Below are 15,000 nucleotides of genomic sequence, written 5' to 3'. Positions count from 1 at the left end.
GATGCTCTGTCTGTGGGCCTTGGTTTCATTCACCCAGGACGGGTTTAAAATCTGATTTGACACGGAAAGTGAATCACAAACGTTTCTGATAATTAACTGGAAGTGATATATTCCTTAAGGGAATTGAACATTTTCAGTGTGAACTAGAAGGGACATTTTTTTTAAAGGATAGTATAGTCTACTTCAATTCTGTTTGTATATTCACCAACGTAGGTTTTAGGAAGACGTGGCATGTGCATACCTATAGGTTGCTTCATTCCATCTGTCCGCTCACTAATTACATAGGTAAACAGATGTGGCATATGCATAGCAATACTTTTCTTCAATCCATCTGTTCACGCCACGTAGCTAGCTCGTGATTGGCTGAAATCAATGTTTCTGATATCATTACCTTACTGTGATAAAGATTCAAAATATTTCCTCAGGAACATATGTGAATGCTTATATATAAAAAATGCTCACAAACTATTGCAATTTAATTTTGCCAATGTATATCGATGATATTAAAATACAAATACATAAATGACGAACTTGTTACAAATAGTTTACTCAGGTAAAAGATAAGCGAGCGATGGCCTTCAAATAATATTTTCTTTATCTCATTGTGTGTAGAAAAAAAATGACATGATTAAGTTAATATTCGAAGCAGTATGAAATATGGTTTATTGTCTGAGAGGCGCTTAGGGGCTATTTAGCTAAATAACTTGTCGAACAAAAGTTTGAAATTCAGTCATTTTCTGTGATTCTTCGAGGACTCGCCTAGACATACTTATCTTTCTTTCATTGCTGGGCGTTGGAACGATACTTAGATAGAGTGGATAGATGAAGGTCACAATAAAAAGTAATTTTGACCATAATGGAATGAATGTGCAATTAAAAGAAGGCCAGTAGAACCAAATATCTGGCGAATCAATAGCGCAGGCAGAGCTGCGTTATTCCATGCTTGATTTTTCAGCGGTAAACAATATTGAAGGTTATTTTTCAATCTACGGGCACAGATGTTACTTTGGTATCAAAATAAAGTTATTTTTATATGCGTGCATTTCAACTGCTCATAGAATAAAGCTGAAGTGATAAGAAAAACTTGTGATCTGAACAGTTTGCTCACTCTAATCTAAGTGCATCCTGGGCTATACTAATAATTATTGAAAGCTCGCCATTGTTTGGGTTTGATCTGAGTAGACCTTTTGATACAAGCTCGTCTTCGGTGTGCTTGTGCTGGTACATTTTCCCTACAGTTCAGGTAGTTTATGATTCATATAAGGGACGATGATTCTTTCCATATATAAATATATAAGCATTCAAATATTTGACTGAAGAACACGCCTGTGGGATACAGCGAAGGACTTTTTTCGTCATTTCATAAATTGTGTAAGAATAACACGATTCTTATTGAGGTGTATTATGATTTGATAAATGATAGTAAGTAACCAAAGGTTTGAATGATTTTGAAGGGAAGTTGGTGAACGGCAAATTCATCGAGATCAATTTAGTTTACATACAGATAATTTCACTTACAAAAACTCGCGCACACGCTTACGACTCACCATCTAGAGATATGAGGCCGATTCCACTTAGCGGAAGGTCTTTGGTACGGTTGCCTGCCTTATCAGCCAATGAGACCATCTCCTCCTTTAAGTGAGAAAGGAGAATGGAGAGGAGGATCTATCCTTCAATTCATCTTGACTCTCAGGCATTCCAGAGCAAACAACATATAACAGAAGCACGGACAATGATAGCTTTTATTTACTATCAAACGACTATGTTAAAAAAAAAAATAGCGCATACACAATGGTTTATAAAATCCCATGCGTAGACTGTGCTTCATTGTCTTTTAGCTCTATGAGCAGGTCTGAGTGCCAGAAGAAATCATAAATCATAATGCTTTTTTGCACAAGTGAAAAATGACGCAGAATTAATTCGTCCAATACTAACATAATAACAAGATATAATAATAGTGTTTCAACGAACATCTCATAATCTGTCTTGATAAAGGTAACAAATAAAGAAAATAGATTTGAGTCCATGTCTATTTACTCTTGACCCTTTCCTCATAAGACATTTGAAGGAGAATGAAGAGAAACCCAAGATAATCAGGGATTCTTGTTAACGTCTCTCCTTGGTTAATCAAGTGCATGAATTCATCCATGGCTAACCTTCCCCACCTGAGGGAGGAGGATCAACCTCAAATAGGATTACCTTTGTGTGCCATAAAATGGTTTTATGTTCCTGTAACCTTGGAGTGTTTATTTATTTATTTATTTATTTATTACGAACAATTTTTCTCCGTAATCATTTTCTTCTGTTGCCTAAAGTTTGCTTGACGATGCCGTAGAGTGAAGGGGGAAATTTGTTTCACTCTCCTCGCGGCGGTAGACTCTGTTCATATCTTATATTATATCAGCTTTCGATTCCCGTGATACACACACACACACACACACACACACACACACACACACACACACACACACACATATATATATATATATATTATATATATATATATATATATATATATATGTATATTGGAAAAATGTAGGAATTAACATTAATGGGGAATACCTTAACAACTTAAGATTTGCAGATGACATAGTTCTAGTCAGTGAGTCGGGGGAGGAATTGCAAAAGATGACAGAAAATTTAAATAGAGAAAGCCGAAAGTAGGACTGAAAATGAATTGGAGTAAAACTAAGATAATGTTCAATGAAAATGCAGAGACAACTAATAAGGGTTAGGGACAAACCTCTAGAGATTGTTAATGGACGGAAAAGTATTTAATCAGAAGGTTCTACCAGTATTGAAGAGGCATTTTATTGTTTCACTTTACTTTGCGGAATTTGTCTATACATTATAATATTTATGTATGTGTATGTATGTATGTATATATAAAGATATATATCTATATATATATATATATAATATATAAGTACATATATATATAGATATATATATATCATATATATATAGTATTATATACTATACATAATACATATAATACAAATACATACATCATACATACATATATATGTATATGTATATATATATATGTATATATATATATATATATATATATATATAGATATATACTATACATAATACATATATATCATACATACATACATACATATATATATATATATATATATATATATATATATATATATATATATATAATCATATCAGGAATTGCCATTTTTATATAATCTCTTAATCTCTAACGCAATGACGAAGTTATATGTGCTGTAGATAAAGTAATAAACAGGTGACATATCGATTGGTTTTATCTTAGTAACTCTACAACAGCAATGGTACTATGTATATATATATATATATATATATATATATATATATATATATATATATATGTTTGTGTGTGTGTGGTGTGTGTGTGTGTGGTTGAGTGTGTGTGTGTATGTGTGTGTGTGTTATATGCATAGTACCATTGCTGTTGTAGAGTTACCAAGATAAAACCAATCAAAATGTCACCTATTTATTACTTTATCTACAGCACATATAACTTCGTCATTGCATTAGCCATTAGGAGATTATATAAAAAATGGCAATTCCTGCAATGAATAGCCAAACCTACTAAAGGCATTTCCAGTCTTATGAAACAGCTGGATCTCCACTTTCCAGGACGCAGTGGATCGGGAAATGTTCCCATTCCAATACTACATAAATCGCGACACTTCTAGCCATCCCGTTTACGTTCTCAGATTGGTGTTATATATTTGAGCAAGTTGTCCTATCTCTATGAACGTAAATCCATGTTACTTATACTTTCTGAGAAAAAAGAAGCTATGGGTTGGGTGGGGCGGGGTGGGCGTCGGTTAGCCGCCGGAAGGTGAAAGTCATGCAGGTGGAAGAACTAGTGCTTGACTTGGCGTGATTTGTGTTCTCATTTCCACTATTCATTGAGACGGAGTTTTCCTGAAAGTGAAAGAGCTTCTTTGTCATGGCTCAGAGAATTTCAGTTCCTCTTCTCAAGTTTTTACTAATCGGTAACCTGTTCGTCTCTTTCGCTATACATTGGATTACATAACAATAATATAATTAAGTGCACATTTATGTATATATATATAAATAAAGGTATAAGACACGAAGGAAAAATAAACGACGCTTTTTATTTTTCCTTCGTGGCTCTTACCTTTAATTATGGACTTATCACTTTCCAAACTTTCGTGATTCAGATATATAATATACATATATATATATATATATATATATATATATATATATATATAGATATGTATATATATGTATATTATATATATGTATATATATATATATATATATATATATATATATATATATATATATATATATATATATCTTCTGTATTTGGCCAGTTCACGAAAACCTCCAGGAATTCCTTAATAATCTCAATAATTTAGTCCCTTCTATAAAATTTACTGTAGAGGAAGAAAGAAATTGTAATTTGAATTTTCTTGATGTAACTGTCCATAGAAATGATAGAAATTTCCACCTTTTCAGTCTTTCGAAAATCAACTAATATTGCCTCTTTTGTTCATTACTACTCCAATCACCATCAAAATGTTAAATTCTCTGTTTTTTCTGGGATGTTCCTAAGGGCTTTACGTGTCTGTAGCCCGCAGTTTATTGGACGCTGAAATTAAAAACTATTTATGATATTGCATGAAACTTAAATACCCAAGGACTTTTGTAGATGTGGCATGGAAAAGAGCTAGAAAAACATTTTATTCAATTAATGACAAACTTGAATTTAGTAAGCATAACATTCTAAAATTACCTTATGATGAAAGGTTTTTAGATATTCCTAGAATTTTAAAGCTTTTTAACATAAATGTTGTTTTCAGTAATATTAATGTCAAGAGTTTAGTAATCAAAAATTCTCCTAAAGATCTTCCAGGCTGCATATATGAAATTCCCTGCAAAAAGTGTGATAAAATCTATTACGGACAGACTGGCAAATCTCTTTCACAGCGTCTTAAGCAACATCAATATTCTGTGAGAACTGGGCAAATATCGAATGCATTATTTGTACATATGAGAGATTTAGACCATCCTATTAACTGGAGTCAAGCAAGAGCCTTAGTCCCATGTATGACACATTTAAAAGGAATATCATTGAATCTTGTTTTATCAAGTCAAATAATAGAAATGTTCTAAATTTAAGTCTTGGTTTATTTAAACTTGATGCTTTCATAATGAAAAAAGTTGTAGATAAATATAAGCAACAAAATTAATATATTCAGTTTTTACATGTTTTGGACTGTAAGATACTTTGTAATTTCGGTTAGGGTCAGAATCTGTTTAAGTTTGTGACCGTGTGATATCCGATAATCCTGGATTATCCCTTTTAATTTTTACCCTTTTGATAATTAACCATCTGGTATTCCTGATCTTGTTTGTACCTGAGGCCTTCCTCTCCGATTGTACTTTAGTAGCTCCTTGACGATGTCTGAATAAAGACGAAAGCGCTTGGATTCCTGACTTTCATTTCCCGTGGTATCGCTTATTTATGAAGTCACGTGCATCTACTGGGATTTTAAGCATATGTATGTATATATATGTATATATATATATATATATATATATATATATATATATATATATATATATATATATAGATATATATAATATATATATATATATATATATATAAGCATGTAAAAATGTATGTATGCATGTACGTATAGTGAAAGATACACACATAAACACACACACACACACACACACACACACATATATATATATATATATATATATATATATATATATATATATATATATATATATATATATATATATATATATATATATATAAGTATATATGTGTGTGTGTGCGTGTGCATGTGTGTGTGTGAGTATGTGCGTCCATGCGAGTATTTACGATCCATTTTTACTCGACAACGCAAATGCTGTGAAAAATTTTGTCTTGCAGTTTAGATCAATCTCCAGTCAGATGCAGTTTTCCTTCCTTTTGAAAATGGCTGAAACAATAGTTGATAGAATAGTTGAAATTCTTCCGCGATAATTGATGCATTAATTGATTAATAACTCTTGACACAAAGCGCTTTGGAACAGCGGTAGCTTCCTTGTTGACCGGAGAGTATTGCATAATTCCCTCGTATTGCGTGACTCACTTTTTTTCATGAACATCTGCCTCCGCACTTACTACGCGACGATGATATCTATTGCGTATTTTCTTTATCGCATTGTATATGGGTCGCTGAGACAAAGTAATGCATAGCCTGCCTATTTCTAAAAATAAGGAGTATAAGGTTTCGCTGGGCAATTGCTACTGAACTTTTGTGCATTCTATTTATTTTTCTTGACGAAATCGTTTATTGGTCTTCAAACCTGGTTCTATAGCTAAAAAAAAAAAATGTGACTTTGAGGAGGCTGTTTATTTTTCATTGCAAAAAATGTTCTGGGTTTCCACTTTAGGTTCTGTTGAAAGATTGTCAAAATTAAGGCAAACATTTTATTTCACTTGTGATCGGTATAAAATTTCTGAGCATCCTTTTCAACCTCATGACAAAAGATATATATTACTGTTGTCCAGCCAAGGTTCTGTTAAATACCTTTCTGAGCAAAATACTGGGCCTCAAAGCAAGGGAAAAAGTAGACTCCACTCCAGGATCGATAACCAAATTTCCAATCGATTTAACTGGATTTCGCTTCAGGATTTGTTACGAAAGAAAAAGTTGCCACTTTCAAGGTAAAACAGTCTTTCATTTCATTTCGATAATGACAAGCATCGGAAAAATCTTCAACTGTCATTTTCAAGGAAACAGGTCTAATGACAAAGGTTAAGCGAATATGCCGAACTCATTTGGATATTCAGTGCCATGTCATTGTGAACAGCATTACTGTAGTACCTATTCACATTTTATAATGTATTTGTGTTAATAACTCTATGAGGGTCTTTGTGCTCGTCGTTCTGTAATATCTTCAAGCGTTTCATATGTGCGAACGTGATCATGTGTAACATTGTGTGGCGTTTTCTATAGCGTTTGCTAGCATATGTTTTAGATATCTTCTTCCTCGCTCTGCCAGCAAGGAATCAGAGGAATTTATTTCTGGTGATAGAAATTCATTCCTCGATGCGGTTCGAATCCGACAACGAATCGTAGAACTCGTTGCTAGGTAACCAATTGGTTCCTAGCCATGTAAAAATATCTAATCCTTCGGGCCAGCCCTAGGAGAGCTGTTAATGAGCTTAGTGGTCTGGTTAAACTAAGATATACTTTTTTAGATATCTTCAAGCGTTTGGTTTGTGCTAACGTAATCATGTGTGTGACGTTTTCTATAGAACATACTAGCATGTGGTAGAAATCATGATTGGTATGTTCGTGCGCGCGCATGTGTGGGGTGCTGTCCATCATATTAGAACATATGTTAGTGTGTGACGGTTGATGATATTAAGTGGAAGTGTCTGAGACGACGTGCTTTTGTGTGAGGTAAGATCGTAGTGCGTTTTTTCATGACGCTTTGTAATATGCTTACATCTCTCAGTGTGTGCATTCGTGTATATTCATTCATATATGCCCGTCATAAATAGTACTTGACGTAAGGAGCCAAGAGTCGTGGCCTGTGTTTTTAACAGGTCGAGACAGGGTCTGCCAGACAGGCCACGACCTTCCATTCAATTGCGAAACATTCACCTCTGGTCGGTACTCCATCGTGTATAATCTCCAACGTCCTTGACATTCATTTGTATATAGTACGATGCACTGTCTGTGGCCGTTTGTTTCATTCACCCAGGACGGGTTTAAAATCTGACTGACACGGAAAATGAATCACAAACGTTGCTGATGATTAACTGAAAGTGATATATTCCGTAAGAGAATTGAACATTTTCAGTGTGAACTAGAAGGGACATTTTTGTTTTAAAGACATTATAGTATACTTCAATTCCATCTGTACAATCACCAACGTAGGCTTTAGGAAGACGTGGCATGTGCATAGCTATAGGTTGCATCATTCCATCTGTCCGCTCACTAATTACATAGGTAAGCAGATGTGGCATGTGCATAGCTATAATTTTCTTCAATCCAGCCATCCACGTCACGTAGCTAGCTCGTGACTGGCTGAAATCAATGATTCTGATATCATTGCCTTACTGTGATAAAGATTCAAAATATATATTCAGGAACATATGTGAATGCTTATATATAAAAAAGGCTCACAAACTATTGCAATTTAATTATGCCAATGTATATCGATGATATTAAAATACAAACACATAAATGACGAAGTTGTTACAAATAGTTTACTCAGGTAAAACGTAAGCGAACGATGACCTTCAAATAATATTTTCTTCATCTCATTGTCTGTAGAAAAAAAATGACATGAGTAAGTTAATATTCGAATGAGCATGAAATATGGTTTATTGTCTGTGAGGCGCTTTGGGGCTATTTAGCTAGATAACTTGTCGAACAAAAGTTTGAAATCCAGTCATTTTCTGTGATTCTTCGAGGATTCGCCTAGACATACTTATCTTTCTTTCATTGCTGGGCGGTGGAACGATACTTATAGATGGATAGATGAAGGTCACAATAAACAGTCATTTTGACTATAATGGAATGAATGTGCAATTAAAAGAAGGACAGTAGTACCAAATATCTGGCGAATCAATAGCGCAGGCAGAGCTGCGTTATTCCATGCTTGATTTTTCAAGGGTAAACAATATTGAAGGTTATTTTTCAATCTACGGGCACAGATGTTACTTTGGTATCAAAATAAAGTTATTTTTATATGCGTGCATTTCAACTGCTCATAGAATAAAGTTGAAGTGATAAGAAAATCTTGTGATCTGAACAGTTTGCTCGCTCTCATCTAATGCATCCTGGACTATACTAATGGGATTAATCATAATTATTGAAAGCTCGCCATTGTTTGGGTTTGATCTGAGTAGAATGTTTGATACAAGCTGGTCTTTGGTGTGCTTGTGTCAGTACATTTTCGCTACAATTCAGCTAGTTTATGATTCATATAAGGGACGATGATTCTTTGCATATACTATAAATATATAAGCATTCAAATATTTGACTGAAGAAGTAGTTTGATATAGATCATGCCAATGACAAACCGCAGACCTTTAAGAGAAGCACACTTGAAACCAGTCCCTGGGCCTAAAGGACAATGGTCGTATGCATGACATTGCTCATGTGAGGACCAGAGAGTAAGACAGGTAGCTGGGTACTGATAATTTATTACGTTGTTGTTTGAGATTAAGCTGGCATTGTGCCAGCACGGGGTCTTGCTCCTAGAGCAGCCCGTACAGATTTATTACAGGTAATAACAGGTTATAAAGGAGGCTGCGGACGGATACGTAGTATCCTACTTCAACAGAGAGAAACTAGGTCTGGGCCAGAAGGATTTGTTTTCTCAGAGACATACATTTAAAGATTATAAGATATACAAATAGTGAAATTACATGAGTTATACATCGGCGGAAAGGCCGCGGACCGCTCTACGGAATGGTTAAAGGAACAACGCGGCTTTAGATACAATAAAAAATAAGGAAAAGCGTTGTTCTTACACTCATATCGAAAACGGGAAGTCCGAAGTCAGTCTGCTCTGGGTCCCTCCCGACGCTTTTCATTTCATTCCCTGCCTCCGCAACCTTGAGGTGACCTCTTAACCAGGAGGCGGCGCTCACCTCGCTCTCTGGGAATCCGGGGAGCGTTTCCTTCTCAATGAATGGAAGTTAGACCTTGGAACGCTAGACGTCTTGGTGCCTGCCTACAAGTGAGAGAGAGAGAGAGAAATGATTTGTAGGAAATTTTTATGTCTTTCCAAGAGGAAGAGTGAATATGAAATTGAGTATATCTGAGAGTGTGTACAACTGATGGCTACGTAGAGCTTTGTTATTTTGTGGATCTTATCTTTTCTATGACATGGCTGCTCATGCATCTGTATATATATAAATGTACAATATTTATTTCTTGACAAAAGCCACAGGTTTCCTTATCTTGTGAAGCATCATGCAAATACAATAGCTCATAGTCATGCTATGCATCTCCTGTAGCTTTTTCGTTGTTGATAAAGTCACAAGATTCCAAGTTTTTCATTTCAATAACGCTATGTCATGCTAGATGATTATTTAGTACGATTATAATGAAACTACTGTGGGTTGCAAAGAGATAATTCCCATTTGGCCCTTAACATAAATGCATAGTAATTGAAGCTTTCCTAAACTACAAACACGCTTCAGTATATGTATGGGGTTAATTTCGGCCGTGCTATAATATTTAGTAAGACAGTAAACAATGAAGTTCCAAGTCATGTTTAACTTACAATTGAATCCTTGGCACAATCTGATAAAAAAGATGAAGGCCCCAGCGCCATTTAGACCAGAGCTTCAAGATAGTGTATCCATTCAACGACCTTTTTTTTAGATGCTGTGCCACGCTGTCGTTCTTCACAAACTGGTGACCTTTTATTTAGCAAATTTTGATTTGATCAGATGGGTCGAGCAACGATCTGATAATATACGATGTTTATTTCCGGGTCTGATTCATCGGATCTTCAGGTATCAGGTGGTCATATACAAGTGTTCGAGTTTTTGTGCATCCTGACCCGAAATTTTCTGCTGTGTCACCTCGCAAAATGGTCAGGACCCAAGATGACAGGCGAATCTGCGAGGAACTGATTTGCAAAAACCGCCTCACTTGAAGATAAAAAGCTTCTTTATGCAGAAGGAATTTAGAAAGGAGCTGCTTGGGGGCTGCTTTGTTGGGCAATGAAAGATTTTCCCCTTCGGTTACCGAGGGAAGGCCATCGATCATAAATAACCTCACCACATGTTTTTACTGCTCCGAGAATACATTGGTGCTATATATACATACATACATACATACATACATTATATATATATATATATATATATATATATATATATATATATATTTAAACAAAGGAAAATCTGATAAGACTGAAACAGGAGAATGGGTGAAGCTAGAGAAAGTGTTTCGTCCTAGAATAGAAAAATAATGAGTGTGAAAGAGATTGTGACGAGTATGGTTCTGAGAATAGGAAAGAGTGGTCATGCTGGGTGATTTTTAAGTGCAAAGGAGGTGGCAGAGAAAGTGATGACAGTTTTGGAAGGTATGCAGTTCCATGAAGTAAGCGATAGTGAGGGAGACCAATGGAAATGGTTCCAAAAGGATTGTTGGCAATAGCCGATTTCCAAAGGAAAGCGTTCATAATTACACCGGAAAAAAGAAAATGGTTAGAAAAGGAGTTGATGGGGTAGAAGAGGATCGGTTGGAAGTATAGCTGATCATTATTTGGTTGCAATGAAAGTTGAAGCGATAGAAATCATAGTCAGGAAGGAAATGCTGAAAATGAGTCTGTCAACGTAATCAAGATAGCCGAGAGTGATAAGCAATGGCAAATTGCACATAGAGCAAAAAGGGACAATGATTACCTAAGGTTAACATGTGGATTGCTCTATTCGTAAAAACGAGTAAAATTTTCGGGCTGAAATTATAGTTGCTATTAACCGCTGGTTTTCTAGACTGTTTATGATATACTAACAGTTTCAATATAGGATTTATTTATTGATCCAAACATTGATATATTGTTGAATGACTTAACGATATTTCGGGTGTAAGAGGGTTAGAATGAAAGAAATTGCTCAGAGATTGAAATCATAAGACTGACCTTAAAGAGGAGAGAGTGAATGGAGTCCAAAAGATATAAAAGTCTACAGGATGTCCCATGGTCTCTGGAATTGCCTTGTTCTGGGTAAGAGAGAGAGAGAGAGAGAGAGAGAGAGAGAGAGAGAGAGAGAGAGAGACTTAGCACTTTCAAGGTCTGCTACACCGTATACCAGTTGAAGAACAGTCCTGTGGGTGGGCTTTCGGGACAACAACCAGGGCAGCAAACTTGTTTTTAGGCTCATTCAGCACCTTGCTCTGCCTTGGTCATCATATTATGCCTAATGAAGGGCTTCCCACTGACTCACACAAACCTTAAACAATGAGGAGTGCGATTTAGCTCATTAAATTCTTCTCAGCCATTCGCATAAAATTCACCTGCGCGTTTGTGAAGCCCTTCTCAGTTTAAGTAGTCTAACGAAGTTTGTCTGTGATTAACTAAGGCAAATTTTATTTATATTAACAGTTACGACTTTGAGTAGCTGTGATTGCTTCCCAAAGGTAAAGGTTGAAGATTTTGTTTATGATTTTTAAACGCATTTCAGACCTTATTATTATTTCTGTTATTAGCATTTCTGGCTCTTTTTATAGGGAAAGACGTACCAACTCATAATCAAGCACACTTTGGACCTTTGAATGAGTGGGGTACAATATCAAACGCAGAAATGACATCGTTCACATTTGATGGATCTGAAGCAGCTGAAAGATACAGAATCTATGCAGCCGCTACGTTCCTCTGGTGCACTGAGGCTGCATTAATCATCTCATTCTATACAATCGATTATTGTGTGCCTTGTAAAGGTAACTATAAATGATAGCTGTTGATGAAATGACCCAATAATGTCATTTAAAGATATGTTTCCGTAGGCATTATTCTCCGCCTGATTATTTCAGCAGCACAATATGTCACAGCTCCTATACAGCCCCGTTCTCACCACTAATGGAGTAGAGACTCTTTGCAGCACGTCTACATACGTACAGTGGCCTTCCAAGCTGCATTTCAGCTGCCGTCCAAACCCGTTTTGCCACTTTTCTTTTATCACCTGTATGCACTACCAGGAATGTTAAGGGTCCAATGAAATCACAAACACTGGTCAAACATAATACTTCGTCCTTATCTTATATACTTAATGTTCTCGATGTCATTCTGTATGATAGTTATAGTGATTTCCCATGTCAGTCTTTGTATCATTTTCCGACTCTGTTGTAAGTTTGATGTACAAGTGTTATGCATAGATTTAATGTAAAATTCATTGTCCACGAATCAAGCAGAATGTCAGATCAGGTGTGGCTTATCCGTGGACCGTGATCAAGCTGACCTGCAAGGACTACTTATCTTCAGAATTGTAATTACTTGTTCGAATTATAATAGCTATTCATAACCATTTTCATCTACATACAACAAATTGTTTGATGAAAATTGCCACTTGGTAAACTTTAACATGTAGACTAATGTCTCATGGTCTCTGTTCTCGGCTAGCTGCCCTTTGGGCAAACGAATGTGTTTAATTATAAGAATTACATAGCATTTACAGGGCGTAGTTCAGGATATGTGCTCGGAGCCAAATAAACTGGGCATCCAAACGAGATGTAAGGCTATCAACATTCTTTCTCCTGAATGGGATAATAGCTCGGAGTAAAATTGCCGAGGGATTTAAGATGTTGAAAATGTGAGAACTTGTTTGAAACATTGATCCATCTTGACTACTAGGCATACTTATAAAAAGTAAATAGAAAAAAATTTCAAGATTTCAGCGGACCAAAAACGACTAGGGTATTAACCCGTCATGTATCCACCTTTTTCCAAGTCCAGGGTTAACTCAAGCTCAGTAAAGCAGACGGCCACCCAAAGTTATCGTTTATCAATATAATTTGTCTACCACACAACATAGAAATGGATGTATATAATACTTTGATTCGCGAGGGATAGTATTTAACACGGCGTCCCAAGGAGCTTCCGCCATGTTTAGTACTAGCACCTCGGAATAGGTGACTACTAAGGTGGATATATATATATATATATATATATATATATATATATATATATATATAAATTATATATATATATATAGATATGTGTGTGTGTCTATATATATATATATATATATATATATATATGTGTATTATATATATATATTGTGTGTGTGTGTATATATACCGGGTTAATACCAAAGATTGGTGACATCCGCTAGTTGGTTAACAAACTCCATGGCGTGTATAGATGCTCTCATGGCTGAGGACAGAGAAAATGGCCTCGTGTCAAGTCAAGCCATCACTGGGATGTGACATATGCTGCCCAATAAAAGAAAAAGGAGTCATAGGATGACCTTGTGATGCGTTCGAAGTGATTCAACTCAAGCCTTGAAATTTCATTGGTTCACTGTCAACATGCCAAATTCAGTTTTCCATTTGTATATAAAACAAAGCCCCTCGATGAAAAGGTATTGATGCGATGGGGAAGTATTATCTACACTCATAGTTGAATATTAATTCTTAAAGTTGGGAGATTTAATGAACGTAGTTTGCGTATTTCTTTTCGTTCAGTTCAACGCAAAAACTTACCTTCGCTGATTACATGAGGGACGGCAGAAGAAGAATTTTTTTTGTAGTTTTTAGATTTGCGTGTGCGTATTAAGATAACAACCAGCTGGATCAGGTTTGTTAGCCATGCTAGTTTTTATGACCAAAATTCAAGGTCTGCTACACTTGTTGCTAGAATGTTAAGATTCCACATTTTATGGATTTTTTACTATCCAAATCGGCCCCCAGAATACTCATCCATGCACACTTTTCGTAACATGCAATGCTGAAACCTTCTTTCACGTTTGAAATTGACCTACGAGGAAAATTCTTTTACTAATTGCTCCTCATAAGCCATAGAAGTGATGACTATAATTTTGGGTTGATGAAGGATGGGCCCGATGCCAAATACGCCAGACGGGCTGTACCCAAATGCCCAAGTGCAGACTGGTTTGGGTTGCCATCCACGACAAAAAAAAAAAGAGCAAAATGAAGGGTACCGATTCTGGAGCTCATTCTACGAGGAGGTATCAGGGCACACAGACAGAAGGGCAGACGATTGCACGGTAGGTTTTCGGAGGAGGTTCTACATTCTCATCCATTTCATTTTCATCTTCGCTTCTTGACCATCACCATAAGGCCTTTGGCCCATAGTTGATGCTGTGTTAAATGAGAATTTTTTCCAGACTCAGAAATAACTCACGCACAACATTCCTGATTTCAAAATTGATTCGCGCGAAATTTTGCCAAGCTAAAATGACCCCTTTGAACCATTTCCATATCGATAAATGATCCACATGAATATTTCCTGGTTAAAAAATGAGCT

The 15,000-nt window shown here is 35.7% G+C and overlaps 1 protein-coding gene across 4 annotated transcripts in view; it reads left to right on the top strand.

The window, feature by feature from the left end:
- The window catches only part of LOC135226556 (endothelial lipase-like), a 49,973-nt gene that overhangs the window by 6,726 nt on the left and 28,247 nt on the right, over positions 1-15,000 (top strand). For 2 of the 4 annotated variants that reach the window (XM_064266223.1, XM_064266226.1), the window contains exon 1: positions 14,661-14,740. The exons of 1 other annotated variant lie outside the window; for it this stretch is intronic. The gene's annotated coding sequence lies outside the window, so the exon portion shown is untranslated. Of the gene's footprint in view, positions 1-7,308; positions 7,449-14,660; positions 14,741-15,000 lie in introns of those variants that run through there. One more of the 4 variants, XM_064266225.1, reaches the window with a different exon arrangement.

Source organism: Macrobrachium nipponense, chromosome 14, assembly GCF_015104395.2.
Source record: "Macrobrachium nipponense isolate FS-2020 chromosome 14, ASM1510439v2, whole genome shotgun sequence".
In the NCBI taxonomy this organism is placed as follows: Eukaryota; Metazoa; Arthropoda; class Malacostraca; order Decapoda; family Palaemonidae; genus Macrobrachium; species Macrobrachium nipponense.
The sequence above is the reverse complement of the archived record's forward strand: the minus strand, read 5'-3'. Positions and strand labels throughout refer to the sequence as shown.